The following is a 15,675-nucleotide window of genomic DNA, read 5'->3' as shown; positions in this document are numbered from 1 at the left end:
TTTCTTTCTTTCTTTCTTTCTTTCTTTCTTTCTCATCCTGTGAGAGTGGGGGTAATGCAACCATTGTTGCTCTCCTTGACCTTTCAGTGGCCTTCGATACCCTTGACCAGGGTATCCATTTGTGTCAGCTACAGGAGTTGGACAGAGCCAGTCTACAGCTTGGGGATTCTCCTGCACTCATGACTCCTGCTCAAAGAACAAGCGGGGGGGGGGGAGTCAGGGCTAGGAGAGCCTTTGCACAACTCCCTCTTGTGCACCAGTTGCAGCTTTTCCTGGATTGGGAGTCCCAGCACTCAGTCACTCAAGCCCTGGTCAACACCTCTTGGGACTTGCAATGTGCTCTACCTGGAGCTACTGAAGAGCATTTGGAAGCTGCAGAGTGTAGTGGTGTGGGTCATTGTTCAGACCCCCCCACTGCTTGCAAACAGTGTTACCCCACTGCTTTGCGAGCTTCACTTTGCTTCCTGGTGCAATTCAAGGTGCTGCTTATTACCTTTAAAGGCCTGCATGGTATGGGTCCAGGCTACTTGAGGCCCCATTTCACCCTGGTGATACTGGGCCACCCCTCTTGTGCTGGCAGAGAGTGGGCATGCTACGGATCCTGTCAGCCAAGGAATTTTGGCTGCTGGGCTCCAGAGGAATAGCCTTGTCTGCCTTGGCTCCTGTCCTCTGAAACATCCCACCTCCTGAAGTGAGATCGGCTCCCACCCTCCTGACTTTTCATTAGAGCCTTAAGACCAGGCTCTGCCAATAGGGCAGCTTCATACTGGATGTGATTCACTAATTGAAAACCTAATCCCACATTCCCCCCACCTCATGTGTCCAGGTTCCTCCTTTGCCATCTTGATAATAATTCATTAAATCTGCAGAGTCAATCGACAAAATTATTTATTAGATAAACGAATAAACTTGTAAAATATATTAGCCATTGATCTTACCACATGGTAACTCTGAGTAGCTCACGATACTAAAATAGTGAATTATTCTGTGTTCTGTCTCACCTGTGGCCACAAGGTGAGAGTCCAAATGTCCAAAGGAAAAAGCACGAACAGACAATATCAGAAACAACAGAGTTAACTTTCCTCTGTAATCTTCATTGGCAGCTTTCCCAGAAGCTGTCTACAAACCCAGATAACAAGCAGCACGATAAATTAAATCCGAAAGGCAAACTGAAGGCTTCTTCCAAACTGCGAACGTAATTAATGAAGTTTGACCCGAACAAGGATCTCTAGCTAACACGCCTCCTTATATTCCTTGAAGGGGTGTATCAGTCTCTCTAATTAGTCTCTGATTTGACGTTTCCTTTCAATTTGTGCTTGACGTCTCAGCCTACGTCTAGTCCTTGCATCAACCCAACATTCGTCAGTTTGATCATCACTCAAAGACTCTGGCACTTTTTGTGGATCAGCTGCTGACACCTGAGGCATAATTGATGTGGAAGGTTCTGGAGTGGATGATGATTCTGACACTTCCTCATCCTCCTGGCTCACGTCTGCATCTCCCATTAAAGCAGGCTCAAATTCCAATGCCAAACCCTCCTCATCACTCGAACCTGTCTTCTGACACATCAGACTCAAAGCACACAGCAGGCTCAAACCTCCCAGTCACAACCATCCAGTCTGTAGCCTTTATTTCCACCCACCCACCTAGATTAGCAGCAGAATGGACGAAGAATGGAAGGATTAAACATTCAGCTGCTACTGCAGGTATTCCTCATGGACTCCTTCAGTTTCAGAAAACTAGCCACATGTATTTCCCAGAGCCAGGAAGATGCCAGACTAAACCGACATCTTAACACAATAATAGAGTTGGAAGGGACCTTGGAGGTCTTCAAGTCCAACCCTCTGCTCAGACAGGAGACCCCAGACCATTCCAAACAAAGAGTTGTCCAATCTCTTCTTTAAAACCTCAAAGGAAGAAAATTCACAAGGGAAGAAGAAAACAACACCACCCTTCCAGGATATCCTTATCAGCAGAGACTATGATGGCAGACGAGAAACACCAGTCTACCGAAAAACCACCTACATCAACCAAATGCTCCACTACCAAAGTAACCAACCTCCCACAAGAGAAGCTGTGGAGGAACACTATTTAGATGAACACAAACTCACTGCAGCAACCTGAACATCTGGAAAAGGAAACAGATTGTCTATACAACATTTTCCAACCAAATGGATAACCACGCAAATTTACCAAAAGTGCCTGACCACTCAGTTCACTATCGCACAACTAAGTACATCACTGCCATATATCAGAAACATCTCAGAAACAACCAACAGGCTACAACAATCACACGACATCACCTAGCACAGAAACCAACTAAAGTCCTCCAAAACCTCCAAAGGAAACCAAAAGACCCAGCAAGCTCTAGAAGAAAAACAGGAGTCATCTACAACACCCAGTGTGTAAAGACTGCAACAGCCAGTATGTAGGACAAATAGGCAGAAGGCTAGCAGAACGCGTCAATGAACCCCAACCAGTAGTCAGAAGACCTGATGAAAACATCCACAACACATGGACAGATTTCACTCTAGTTTCAACTGGGATTCGCTCTTCCCATCAGCCTTCAATCACCCAGATTGCTGTGTTTTATCATTCCCCTCTTTCCAGGGCTGATCCCTTAACCCCTTCATCAAACTGGCTCTCTTGCCTTGCTGTTATATTATTGACTCCTGCAGATGTTGACATTCTCACAGTGGAAAGAGGAAGTTGACACACTGCTTTCCAGAGTGAGCTTCACAAAGACACCTACTCAGGACTCCCTTGCGCAGCGAGAAACCGCACAGCATTGGTGGCAAAGACTGGGCTTTAGCTTCGTCAGAGAAAGTAAAGAAAACATATTTTGCCTTGGGATGTCTTTGGGAACAGCGAAAAGGAACTTTCAAGGGTTCCTTGGTGCTCTTGAGCTTGGTGGGGTTTTTTTCAGACGTTTCATGAGCCAAACTAAGTAACATCATCAGTGCCAGCACCCCTCATTTTAAGTCTGAGCTACAAATATTCTCCTTTAACTGAAGTTCTTTTCCTAGCTGTGTGATCCTACACATGTCTTCCGTTGCTTGTTTTGTGGTGGTGTGGTGCTGCAAGTTGGGTTCTTTGGACAGAGGAGAGAAAGTATTACTCAAAACTAAGTATGTTTTCTTTCTGCATTCATTTCAGATGTTGATATAATCCTGGAAGCTGACAAGTTTGCGGCACAACTGTTGCCATGGGCTACAAAGCTTGATGAAATTGAAGCTGAGATTAGTACGTTTCTCACAGGTTTTACAGATAAGTAGAGTATGTGAAGGGAAGAGAGGCCACTCTGAAACTGGGGTGATGGTGGTGGGGTGGTCTCTGGAGGGCAACATGGTGTGGTGTCTATGACTGGGTTCCCTGCTTGGGCAGGGTGTTGGTCTACAAGACCTCCAGGGTCCCTTCCAACTCTCTCATTCTGTATATATATGAGGTGGGGAGCTTTCCAGTTGTGGCAATATGATCAAAATCCTGCCTCTTTGTGGAGACTTCAACACCACCTGCATGTGAAAAGGGGAGGAGCTTTGGGTAGACCTTGCTTAGCAACACCAGTTGGGACCACCAAGCACAGCGGTCACTCAGCAGAAAAATAACATGACCAGGATGGGCTTAGCCCCTCCCTTCCACCGAAGGGAGATTGATGAAGTGAAGTGAAATTCAGGAAACATCTCCTGAGATTCTGATTTGCTCCTCGTCGGAGTCAGAGCGGAATCCACGATCATGCATGCTTTCGCTCAAGCTCACTTGCTGGAGGGTCCCAATCAGGACCAGAACCACCCTGTAGGGGTGGTGAAAAAGGGGGAAATAGCCTGGAGGATTGAGGGGAGCCACAACTCCCCTCCCTAACAGGGAAAACCCCTCTCAAAGACAAGCTGCAGCAGTGGTCTCAAAATGGCCACCACAAAGACGAAGAACACTCCGGGAAAATAAGTTTTGTACTGGAGCAGAGAAGTTGCGAACCGAGTGTGAACCAGGAAAAAGACATTGTTTTTGAGTTACCCGGGAGTTAAAATAAAGTGCTATCTTGGAGGAAAGTGTGTGGAAGCGGCAACCAGAGAAAGTGAAAAGGAAACTGGATTTTATGAAATTCATATTGAATTACTGTATTGGATTAATTTGGAGGAGAAAATTTAAAGGAAAATACTTTAACACAATAAAGGTTTAGAAATTAAACTGGATAACTATTGAACTACTAATGCTAAAATTGAAAAGAAAAGAAATAACAGCTAATGATTGAAATTTGTGAACTTAATAAAAGTATTAAATTTAATAAAGAAAGTTAAAGGCAAAAAGACTCAAGAGCGCCACCTGATGGCACAGGAAAATTTTAGTATGTTTTTAAAAGTGTCTGGTCTTCTCAAGAGTTTGGATTTTGGAACTTAAAAGAATGTAAAACAAACTTTATTATTGTCATAGAACCACCTGGTTACTTGAGAAATAGGTGGGGCCAATTAGAAGACCTGGAGCAAAGGGTCAAGAGTATAGATTGTTGAAAATAAATTGGCTGAAATAATATACTGGACTCTGGAATTGAATATATCTATTAAAGAAGAAGATTTTAGCTATTAAAGAAGAGGAAAAAAAAGAGAAAAAAGTAGAAAATATAATGGAGGAACTTTTTGTTGATGTAAGACTGGACTTACAAGATACAAGATTGGATTTGCAAGACATCAGGGACATGATAAAAATTAAACTTGAAAAGTGTAGTTACGTATTACAGAAATTAGAAATGGTGACTCAGCATACACAAGAACAAAGTAAACAGAGGGGGAGGAGTTTTACTAAGAAGAAGCCAACTTTGAAGGACAAATGGAACAATTACTTAAACGGGGGGAAAGGAATTAGAATTAAAAATTTGTGGTCTGATTGGATGGTAAAATGAGAAGGGTTAGGAAATGGATAAAGGGAGAGGGAAAAAGCAGAAAAAGGAAGTGCAAAAGAAAAATCGAAAAAGGGAGAGAGAAAAGTTCAATATCTGGAATGAGAAATGGAGGGGAATAAGAATAAGAATGGGGAAAAGGGAATTAAGAGAAAGGACCAGAAAATAAAGAGGAGCAGGAAACAAACAAAGATGAAATTACATTGTCCAAAGAGTGAGAGATAATGGTTGAAAAAAAGAGGATAAGGAAGGAGATTCCAGAAGGTAATATATTGTGATGTATAAGAATATATTAAGAATAGTATTTTGTAATGTATAGATGATTTATAAGATGTTTGAGAAAATGTAATGCGGAATCTTGTGTGTGTGTATGTGTGTGTGTGTGTGTGTGTGTGTGTGTGTGTGTGTGTGTATCTTTGGTTATTTGGGTTTTCTCCCGCGTAAAATTGGAAGTATCTAGGCGATGCTTCGATGAAGTCTCATTCATCATCTTCAGGCTTGTGTCTTTGGCTTTGTGCTTCTCAGAGTAATGTGAGCTTGCAGCTGCTTCTTCCTTTTAACTGCTAGTGGTGGTGTGACTTGATTGGGTGGGGGCTTGGCTGTGTTCTGATTGGTTGGGGGGGTTGGCTGTGTTCTGATTGGCTGGGCGTGTGTTCTGTTCAGGTGGGGGCTTGGTTGTGCTCAGGTTGGTCTTAGTTGCTGGAGCATTTGAGCTGGTGAGCTGTGATCCTGTTGTTTGGCTTCGCATTTGTGGTCGTGCCACATCTTCATGGTGGGCATCAGTTCACTTCATGTATGTGTCGGAGGGGTTTGAAGCGGGTAGTGATGCAGCTGCGGTACGGCTTCTGGTCTGTGGTCGTGTCTCATCTTCTGTGTGGGTGTGAGTCTGCTTTCTACGTGGAAATGTGGTGGTAGCATCTTGTGTGGCCCTCGTGGGTGTGGGTCTGGTGTCATTCTTCATGTTAGGTACTCATTTGTTAATGAGGGTGGGTTTCCAAATGGCTTGTAGGTGGAAGGTATCATCTCGTTTATTCATGCTGTGTGGGCGTTTTTCTATCTCTATGGCTTCTCTGATTATTCTGTTGTTGAAGTGTTCAGTTTTGGAGATAGTTCTGGTATTTTTAAAGTCAATCTCATGTCCTGTGGCTTTGTGGTGTTGGACCAGGGAAGAGGTCGGTTCTTCTTTTTTGATTGAGTTCTTGTGTTCTTCAATGTGTGCACTTATTCTTCTGGTGGTTGGTCCGATGTATGTGGTGGGGCAGGTGGGGCAAGGGATTTCATATACTCCTTGGTTTTCTAACTTGATTTTGTCTTTAGGGTTTCTTAGAACGGTGGATATTTTTCTGTTTGTGCAGAATGCTGTTTTAATGTTGTGTTTTTGGAGGATCTTGCTGATTTTGTCTGTAGTGCCTTTTATATATGGGAGGAGGGCTTTGCCGTTCTCTTGTTCTCTGTCTTGGATTTTGGTTATCCACCTATCCAAAAAGAAACCCCAACCAAAAATAAATAAATCAAGGAAATTAACTACGTAATTTTTAAATAGAAAGAAAAAAAACAAACATATCTCTCAATCTAGAGTATATCCTGATCCAAACCACAGATTAATCTAATTGTGCTTTTTTCCTTTTTCTTTCCATGTCATAATCCTGGTTGGCTCAAAGCTAAAATTGAATACAAATTGAATCATAACTGGGTGGCATTTAAAGGTCACCTTTATTCGGTAACTGAGAAGCTGCTTCCCCAGCATGAATTCTTACGTTATTGTGCAGAAGAAGAAGGTGAATTTATTTCAGATATAAGTGAGGAAGAGGAGGTAAGTAAAATATCGTTCCCAGGTTTGATAGTTGCTAAATGAAATTGCATGATTGCAACTGTCCTTACAATCTTACTCCAGTTTTTCTTTGCTTTACAGTGTTAAAAAGATACAGGTTACCAGATTTGAAATAATATTTCACTACTTGCTGTTTAGTTTGGATGAAAGAATGGGTCTTGCTGAGAAATAGAAGACTATTGGAGTTAGAAGGTGATGATCTGAGGGTTGGGAGGCATGGATACCTATGGTACAATAAAGTTAAACCGAATGTCAACTTTAAAAATCATTATGCTAGGCGAGATATTTTTACAGCATAGAATAAATGCAAATTTAGGTTCTTCCTGAAAATACTTTTATGGCTTTCAACACAAAAAATTTTTTATAGACCAGAAAGATAAATAAACATGTTGCTAGTATGTGATAAGTAAACATAAATCTACAGTAATATGTGATGTTCTCAAATTTTCATCAGGGAATTGTAAAAAAAACATCTAGAGAAGATAGAATGATATCCTTGTCAATGATTTTCCAATTGTTAGAAAGATTTAAAGTGGATAAAATATTTTATTATTTTTATGTATTTATGTTCAATAACTAAATTATGTAAGAAATTTAAATGATTAGTAATTAATATCATTTAATTTATTATGTTGAATATATTGTAAAACTGAGTTTGAAATAGGACGTATCTACTGAAGATGAACACATTGCTAATATGTATATATATTTGGTTAAAATAAGAGGCAAAAGAAGAAATGAGAGAATGTATGATAAAATGGGTTGATAAAATCAATTGTTGATTGTGATATGTAAATGAAACAATGGGAAAGGACTGAAATTTGCATTATGCTCTAATCTTAAATAGAATTTATATTTCTTGTAAGATGATGCATCATTGGCATTTGTCACCAGAGAAACTGTCTAGAACAGTTGCTGGCTTGGGAATTCTCGGAGTTGAAGTCCACTTGTCGTAAAGTTGCTAAGGCTGAGAATGGTCTAGAATGTGTGAATGTGCTTCAAATCTTTACTGGCAATATGAACAACATGAAAGGATACTTTATAATATTTGATGCAGTAGTGGGATTCAAAATTATTTACTACTGGTTCTGTGGGCATGGCTTGGTGGGCATGGGGTGGCTTGATGGGTGTGGCTTGGTGGGCGTGGCAGGGGAAGGAGGATACTGCAAAATCCCCATTCCCTCCCCACCCCACTAACCTGCTTTCCAGCTCCGTTTCCTGGGCTGGGCAACCAAATAAGATCCAACCGATCAGCTGGGACTCGGGAGGCAGAGAATAGATGGGGGTGGGGTCATTCAGAGGTAGTATTAGCCGGTTCTCCAAACTACTCAAAATTTCCACTACCGGTTCTCCAGAACTGGTCAGAACCTGTTGAATACCACCTCTGATTTGGTGGATTGTTTTTCCCACACAAAACTAAGTGCCTATGGAGATTCTCAGTCATCCAGGTCACGGTTGTTCCAAAGGTGCATTTTGAAAAGGTACTGGCAACTGACTCTATTTGATTTTCCTTGACACTGTTTTGCTTCTCATCCAAGAAGCTTCTTCAGTTCAGGAATATGTAAGGCACTGAAGAAGCTTCTTGGATGAGAAGCAAAACTTCTTCAGGGAAAAACAAAGACAAAAGGCTTCTTCAAAAGCCTTTTGAAAAAGCACATATGGGAAATACAAAATTGCCTTTATGAAGAATCCTAATTTTAAATCCTAATTTTAAAAATTGGGAAATTGATGGTTATATGGAACAAAGGAGATGATGTTAGACTTCCAGAAGAAGAGAGAGGAACCCGCCCCACTTTACATTGAGGGGGGCTATGTGGAGACAGTTTTCTCCTTTAAATTCCTGGGAGTTGATGCTATGACCTGTGGCTTCCATGTGTTGGACTAGTGAAGTAGAAGTAGACTGCATTTCATAGACCAGGAAACATAGTTTGTTCCATCCAACTGGGTTATCAGGGATGTCTTGTGCCATCTTTACCAGGATAGTAACCACAATTAAACAGTAAACAGCTGTCTGTATATAGTACTGTGCATTCACACTAACTCTCAGTTATCTGAGCCTGGTATGGCTTGGGCCCATAACCAGTGTTGAGGTGTTCAGTGTTCCTCTCTTATTTCCGGTAGACCATTCTCTTTCAGGTATTGTTCTATATTATAGATGCTTTACAGATAATCAGAGTTGGAAGGGACCTTGTAGGTCATCTAGTCCAACCCCCTCGCCCAAGCGGGAGACCCTACTCCATTTCTGACAGAGGGCAGTCCAATCTCTTCTTGAAAGTCTCAAGTGATTAAGCTCCCACAACTTCTGAGGCAACTTCTGTTCCATTGGTTGATTGTTCTCACTGTCAGAAAGTTTCTCCTCGTTTCCAGGTTAAATCTCTCCTTGTTCAGTTTCCATCCATTATTCCTTGTCTGGCCTATAGGAGCTTTAGAAAATAGCTTGACCCCCTCCTCTCTGTGTCAGCCCCTCAAATATAGGAAGACCGCTATCATGTCTCCCCTGGTCCTTCTCTTTACTAGACTAGCCTAGCCCAGTTCCTGCAACTGTTCGTTGTATGTTTTAGCCTCCAGTCTCCCAATCATCCTGGTTGCTCTTCTCTGTACTATTTCTAGAGTCTCAACATCTTTTTTATAATGTGGTGACCAAAACTGGATGCAGTACTCTAGGTGTGGTCTTACTAAGGCTTTATAGAGTGGTATTAGTACGTCCCTTGATTTTGACTGTATCCCACTGTTAATAGAATTTAGGATTGCATCAGCTTTTTTTTTTTTATTAAAGTTTTACTTGAGTTTTCACACACACAAAATACAGGTAAAACATCTTTTTTGAAAATAGCATGGTCCCGGGTTGAACTTCTTTATACAGACACAAACTCAATTTCATGCTCATTTTTGTGTTCTATTCCATATCTTATTACTATTCTGCACTTTCTATATAGTTTTTCCCCCTCTTTTAATTTTCTCAATTTTATTTTGATTATCTCATCCCAATTCAAATCATTATATTTATACTTTTGTCTGTTGTGTTTCAATTTCATATTATCTTTTCTCATTAAACAAATTTTCTCCTGTAGTTACTAATTGGAGTATGACACCTTTATATCTTTTAATTTTATCCATTCAACTCAATTTAAACTTCAATATATACCTTAAGGTTATGCCATTCAATATAATACATGATACATAACTACCAATCAAATTCTGCTTGGTACATTCTTATAATACACACTATATTCTTTTTTTAAAAAAAGATTGTAAATATATGTAATTAAAACCCTCATTCCATTCCAATTCAGTTCTATCATTAATATTCATTAAAGTCTTAACATCTTTAACATTTCTTTTCAATTAAATATCATACTTCCTTAAAGACACGTATAAGACACATATAATCTCCATACTTAATTTTTCCCTTATTTCACTTCACATATGTTTTCTAAATGATTAAATATTCATTTTGTTACATTTATTTATTGACAAGCATACCACTAAGTTATGATAACTATTTTATCAAACATTTTAATCATACATTATTTCATATTTTCTGAAATTATTTCTATTTCTAATATGACAATACTATCTTATGTACCTTTGCAGAATCCCTTTTCAATTAGATTTTCACCCATTATCTCTAAATAGGCCCTGTTTCTCTATATTTTGTTTCTGTCCTTTATAACTTCTTTTCCTTTCTTTCTTCCCTCTCTTCTTCTCGCTCCCCTTTTTACCCCCTTGTCTCTCTACTTCTAATTCTCTCTTCTGCATTTCCCTCTTCTGTTGCTTTCTGATTTTATACTTATTTTTCACTCTATTCTTTTTGGGGGGTTATTTTTCCCAATCTTAAACTTCCCATTCTCTTTCCCCACTTTCCTTCCCCCCCCCCCACCTAAGATTACTTGTTCATTAAAGATGGCTTCTTCTTTGTCCCAATCTTCTTGTTCTGCAGGCATTTCTTGTTGTTTCTCATAGTTCCAAATCTCCATTTCTAAGAATTGAAATATAGAAGCCAAAAGAACATCTCCCTTCTTGTGCATCTTCTTTGTACTTTTTAAGTTCCATTTTCAGTTCTTCTAAAAGTGGAGCCATTTTAAACACTTTTAAACAACCACCCAATTGATTTTAGTCATTCAAATGCAGTAACCAGGAATCCAGAAATCACCAAGTAATCCAAATAGTCCCAAGCTGTTTCTTCTTATTTCTTTTTTCACTTTCTCTTCCTGGGGTTTTACTATTTTGTTGCGATGTTTCAGTTAAGATGTATTTTTTGGAAGTCTTGTTGAAATTTTACTGTAAGTTCTTTTTAATTCCAGACAGTCTCCTCCCTTCCAGATCCGGCCCTTTTATTCTTTTTCTCTCCTTTCCTGTTTTCAAAAGCTTTTAATTATCCAGAAATCTTTATTATCCCTTTGACTTTTTATTTTCAGCATTAAATGCCTATTAATGTCTAAGTGGATTTTTTTCCAATTTCTTGCTTAAGTCTCTTAGCTGTCAGTATAGGAAGAGGAGAAAAAAAAGGGTTGCTCAAGGGTTTCACTTTATGGGCAAGAGTTGGCTGCTGATAGTTATTGTTGCATTTTAACTATTTTAATTCCTCAAGGTGCTCTGGCACCCTGCCTGATCTGTAACTCCAGATTGCAGGAATTGCTGATGAAAAGGAAGGTATTCTGACAGAATGGTTTAGGTTTCCATGATGGCTGTGGCTATCACTGATCTTCAGTGTGTATTACCCCATTTCTAACAATGATTGGTATTTAGGGAAGTTTTTTGCAAGCAAAGCAGCTTTTTGTATTTTTGTACAGGTTATCCTTGATTTACCGTTTTTAGTGACCATTCAAAGTTACAATGGCACTGAAAAAAGTGACTTATGACCATTTTTTCACACTTACGACCATTGCAGCATCCCAACGGTTACGTGATAAAATTCAGATGGTTGACAACTGTTTCACATTTATGACGGTGGTAGTCTTTTGCAACCTTCTGACAAGCAAAGTCAACTGTTAAGATTCACTTAACAGCCGTGTAACTAACTTAACAACTGCAGTGATTCACTTAACAAACGTGGCAAGAAAAGTAGTGAAATGGGGCAAAATTCACTTAATAAATTTATCACATAGCAACATAAATTTTGATCTCAATTTTGGTTGTAAGTCGAGGAGAGGTGAGGCCAAACTTCACAAGGAGTGGCTGGGAGGGGAGGGGAAGTGAAGGGTTAGGCGAAGCTGGGTGAGGCAAGGCACCCCACAATGTGAGTGACCTTGAGTTGGCCTTTTCCACCCAGTCACATGATCCCCTTGCCAGGCCCACCCAGCCAGTCATTAGGGCAGAGAACCGGTTGTTAAATTATTTGAATCCCACCACTGAACATAAGCCAAATGTTGAAAAGCAAGGATGTCGTTCTGGTTAACAGCCATTCTCTGTCGGGGGGAGTGGGTTGGTCTTCCTTGGGCAGTTAGACTATGGTGGGCAGGGAGCACTGGCATCAGCTTCAGGCTTCCCTTCCTCCTGGGAGGTGAAGGTTAGTAGGTTAGCCTGCTGTATTGCATTCCCTGTAGCTACTTACCGTTGACCTTCAATAAGCACAACAGGAAGAAACCAACTCATTTGAGCTGCGGTGCTGGGACAGCAAAGGTGACTAACAAGCAAATACTAGAACAAACAACACCAGACATGTCACTAAAAGCATGTCCTGTATTTGCATCAGATTGTGTTTGTCATGGAAGCACTGAAGGTGGTTGCTGATTTTATGGGGACAAACTAAGGCCGGACCGAAGGATGAGGGAAGACTTACTGGCTTAGGAGGAGATGAGACCAGGATTCAACGAATGGTGGAAAAAAGCAGCCCCCTGTTCATCTTTCACCATGTATAGGTGTAAATGTGGAATGGCCCATAAATTAGGTTTGATCATGGCTTCCACGGCCCTGCTAGTCCACCCAAATGCCTCCTTGGTTCCTCCTGGGTGTTCCATTGTTTCAGGAACCTGAACTCTTTGTGATTGTACCACATGGACTGCATTGCTGCTGCTGCCATATATTCCTCCACTGACGCTTCTGGGGAGGCTCTGATTCTGAATGTCCTTCAAGTGAGAATCTCTCCGTCATTCACTGTAGATGATGTCTGGATTTTTTCTTTCAGCTGTTCTTAGAAGAAGCACTTCAAAAAAAGAAAGGTCCTTACTATATTGGATTGCTCCGTGAGGTGCATACACGGTTATGGACATGGTATCAACATGGAAATGAAGCTAAAGTACAGTAAGTGTCTAATTCACATTTGTTTTTTATAGCCTGAAATGTCTTCGAATCTGAAAGAGGTGGCAGAAGATGCAATGTGTATGATCATAACTCAGTATTCAGTATGTAACTTGAGGACCCAAGCATACAATAATGGTGTTTGGATGATGTTGTCACCAGAACTGTGTCATTATTTGGGAATCAATACAGACTGCTATAGATGGATTGGGATATCAAATCTCTCTCACCCTCTCTGCATATGTATGTATATATATATATGTATGTATATGTGTATGTACACATATATGTATATTGTGTGTGTGTCTATATATTATCTATCTATCATCTGTGTTCTGTCCTCACTACACTTTAGTCTGTGTGCTGCTCAACATGCAGCTAAACTCACCTATCCTCCAATATAACAGATTGTGTGCGAAGATGTGAATTGTTTATTGAAAGAACAGGATATGGTGAAACTGGGGAAAATACAGATACATACAATGAGAATCAAATACAAGATAGACAGTATTAAGTTACTGCTGAAAATAAAAAGCAATAAATACAAGCAATTGAGATCTCACCAGCGATGCTGTGTGTGTGGGATGTAAGTTTGTCCTTGGATGACCATATGCCACAGATTAAGCTGGAGGTTTCCCTGTGCTTCTCCAAATGCTAAAAGAAATAGAGTCTGGCTTCCCAGCGTGCAGTTGGTTTGAGAGTGCAGGCTGATGGGTAAATGGTTGGGATCAGCTTCAAACAATATACCTGGGGCATATTTGTCTCTCTGGCCACTAGATGGAGCTAGAGATCAACAACAGTATATAAAGGTCATATGTTGTGGCATGACAATCTGTCTTGGACTAAGACAGAGAGAGAAAATAGTTCATAAGCTGCCCAGAATCACCTCAGGATGAAATGGGAGGCAAATAAATAAAATAAACAAACAAATATAAATATTCATGTGATGGAATTACCAGCAGGTCACACAATAGACGGACAGAGCAGTTACAAGTTATCTTTATATCCCTCAATTCCATGGGGACCACAAGGAGGGCAGGAAAACAGCAACATCCAAGTACCACAAAAAGCCAGCTCAAGGGGATGGAAAAGATCCATGCCATCAACACGTATGACCTAAGAATCCTCAGATAGCCTGCCAGTATAATGAGCTGGCCAAGGAAGAACACAAAAGTGGTTTGGCTCTAAGTTTCTGTCTCCAACTGTTTGCCCTCCATAAGTAGTGTGCACCCCATCCAGCAATACTCACGAGTCCAAAAGCAGCCAAGTGATGGATCTGCTCATTGGATAGCATTGTCTCCCACTCAGAAGACAGCTCTGGACCTGTTGGCCACCTCAAATGGAGGAAGCCATCTTGCTTAGCTTCACTCTCCATATGTTTATCCCATCAGAATCCTAACAGTCTCCAGGCATGAGGTTTCCACAGCATGATCCCCTTGGCTTGGGATGGAGATGTAAAGTTTACTTATCTTTAGCATTGTGTTGGCCCTAGAGATGACACAACAAACAGAGTTCAATTCTTTATCTGTTTGCGCCCAATGGACAGAATCTTGCCAAGCTAAAGCTACAACCTTCTAACCTACTAGATTTCATCTGAGATTCTAAGCTGTAGCTACCCTGAACCTCATCCCCACTTCTTCATCTAGGACTACTCAGCCTCTTAATACAGGCCTCTTCCTGGGGAAACTCTCTATAGCCAAATCTCCACTCCCACCCCCACATACACACATACCAGTACTGCAGGTGCATATATTCCATCACACATTTGGATGCCACTGAGCCCCAAACTGATGGAGGATTTTCCCCAATTCTTTCTTGCAGGGAGATAATAATAAGGAAAGGACTAAACTCTACAGTGCCCTACAAATGAGTACCCTGCCTACTCCTCCCCCTATCACCCCCAACTAAAATCACCAGCAAAGAGGAGAATAGAACCATTCCAGAATCCTCCCCAAGCCTCAATTCCTGAAGAAACCAGGGAGGTGCCACAGTCCATTTTTTTAAAAACAGCTGCCTAGAAATATATAATCTTTTGCCATGGCCTGTTCAAAAGGATGGAAGGGGAGAAGTCACCAACATTTTGGTGAACCCCACCTCTATTTCTCTACCAGATCAACTACAAACCAACATTTGGAGTTATTAGAAACTCCCATTGAAGTGAGGGAAGAAGTTGAATGGACAGATCATTTATTTCTTACTCCAAAGTAAGGCATTTTATCTGGAGGACTGACAACAGTTGTTTCTTCTTTTCAGATATTGGGGGGATGGACAGCCCCACCCCACTTCAGGTAGATGTGCAGCAATTCAGAATTCATGTACTAAGCCAAAGAAATGTTGGATCAATGTGAAATGTTTGACGTATGGAAGAGGCATTTGCAAGCAGGATCCTGTTGACAAATGGATGACCTAATTCTTTGCTGCACGTTGCACAACATTGTATTTGATAAACTCAGTGAGAAAAAATGTCGATTGGTGAAGCTGTGTCTTAAAAACAGTTGCCCCTATCAGCCAGGAAAGAACTCTGGGCTTTGACATCCTTCTCCATCCTCCCTTTCGGGAAATTAAAGACACTTTTATTTAGCAAATACAAAAGAATGAAAAAAGAGCCTTTCTTTTCTGAATTCATTCTACTTAGTTCAGTGCTGGGTGAACTTTATTCTTTGTAAGCTGCCCAGAGTCACTGAGAGTGATGGACGGGCATATAACTCTTTAA

General features: G+C 40.6%; 1 long non-coding RNA gene across 1 annotated transcript; it reads left to right on the top strand.

Annotated features, from left to right (window-relative positions):
* Positions 1-3,170: 3,170 nt before the first annotated feature.
* Positions 3,171-15,452, top strand: LOC148125379 (uncharacterized). The gene is made up of 4 exons (XR_015744195.1): positions 3,171-3,243; positions 6,553-6,704; positions 12,850-12,965; positions 15,216-15,452. It is a non-coding gene; the product is annotated as an uncharacterized LOC148125379 (long non-coding RNA).
* The last annotated feature ends 223 nt before the right edge of the window (positions 15,453-15,675 follow it).

This window comes from Pseudonaja textilis, chromosome 6 (genome assembly GCF_049901715.1).
Source record: "Pseudonaja textilis isolate UNSWEBS1 chromosome 6, rPseTex1.2, whole genome shotgun sequence".
Taxonomy (NCBI): Eukaryota; Metazoa; Chordata; class Lepidosauria; order Squamata; family Elapidae; genus Pseudonaja; species Pseudonaja textilis.
Note: the sequence above shows the minus strand (reverse complement) of the source record. Positions and strands in the feature narration are given on the sequence as shown.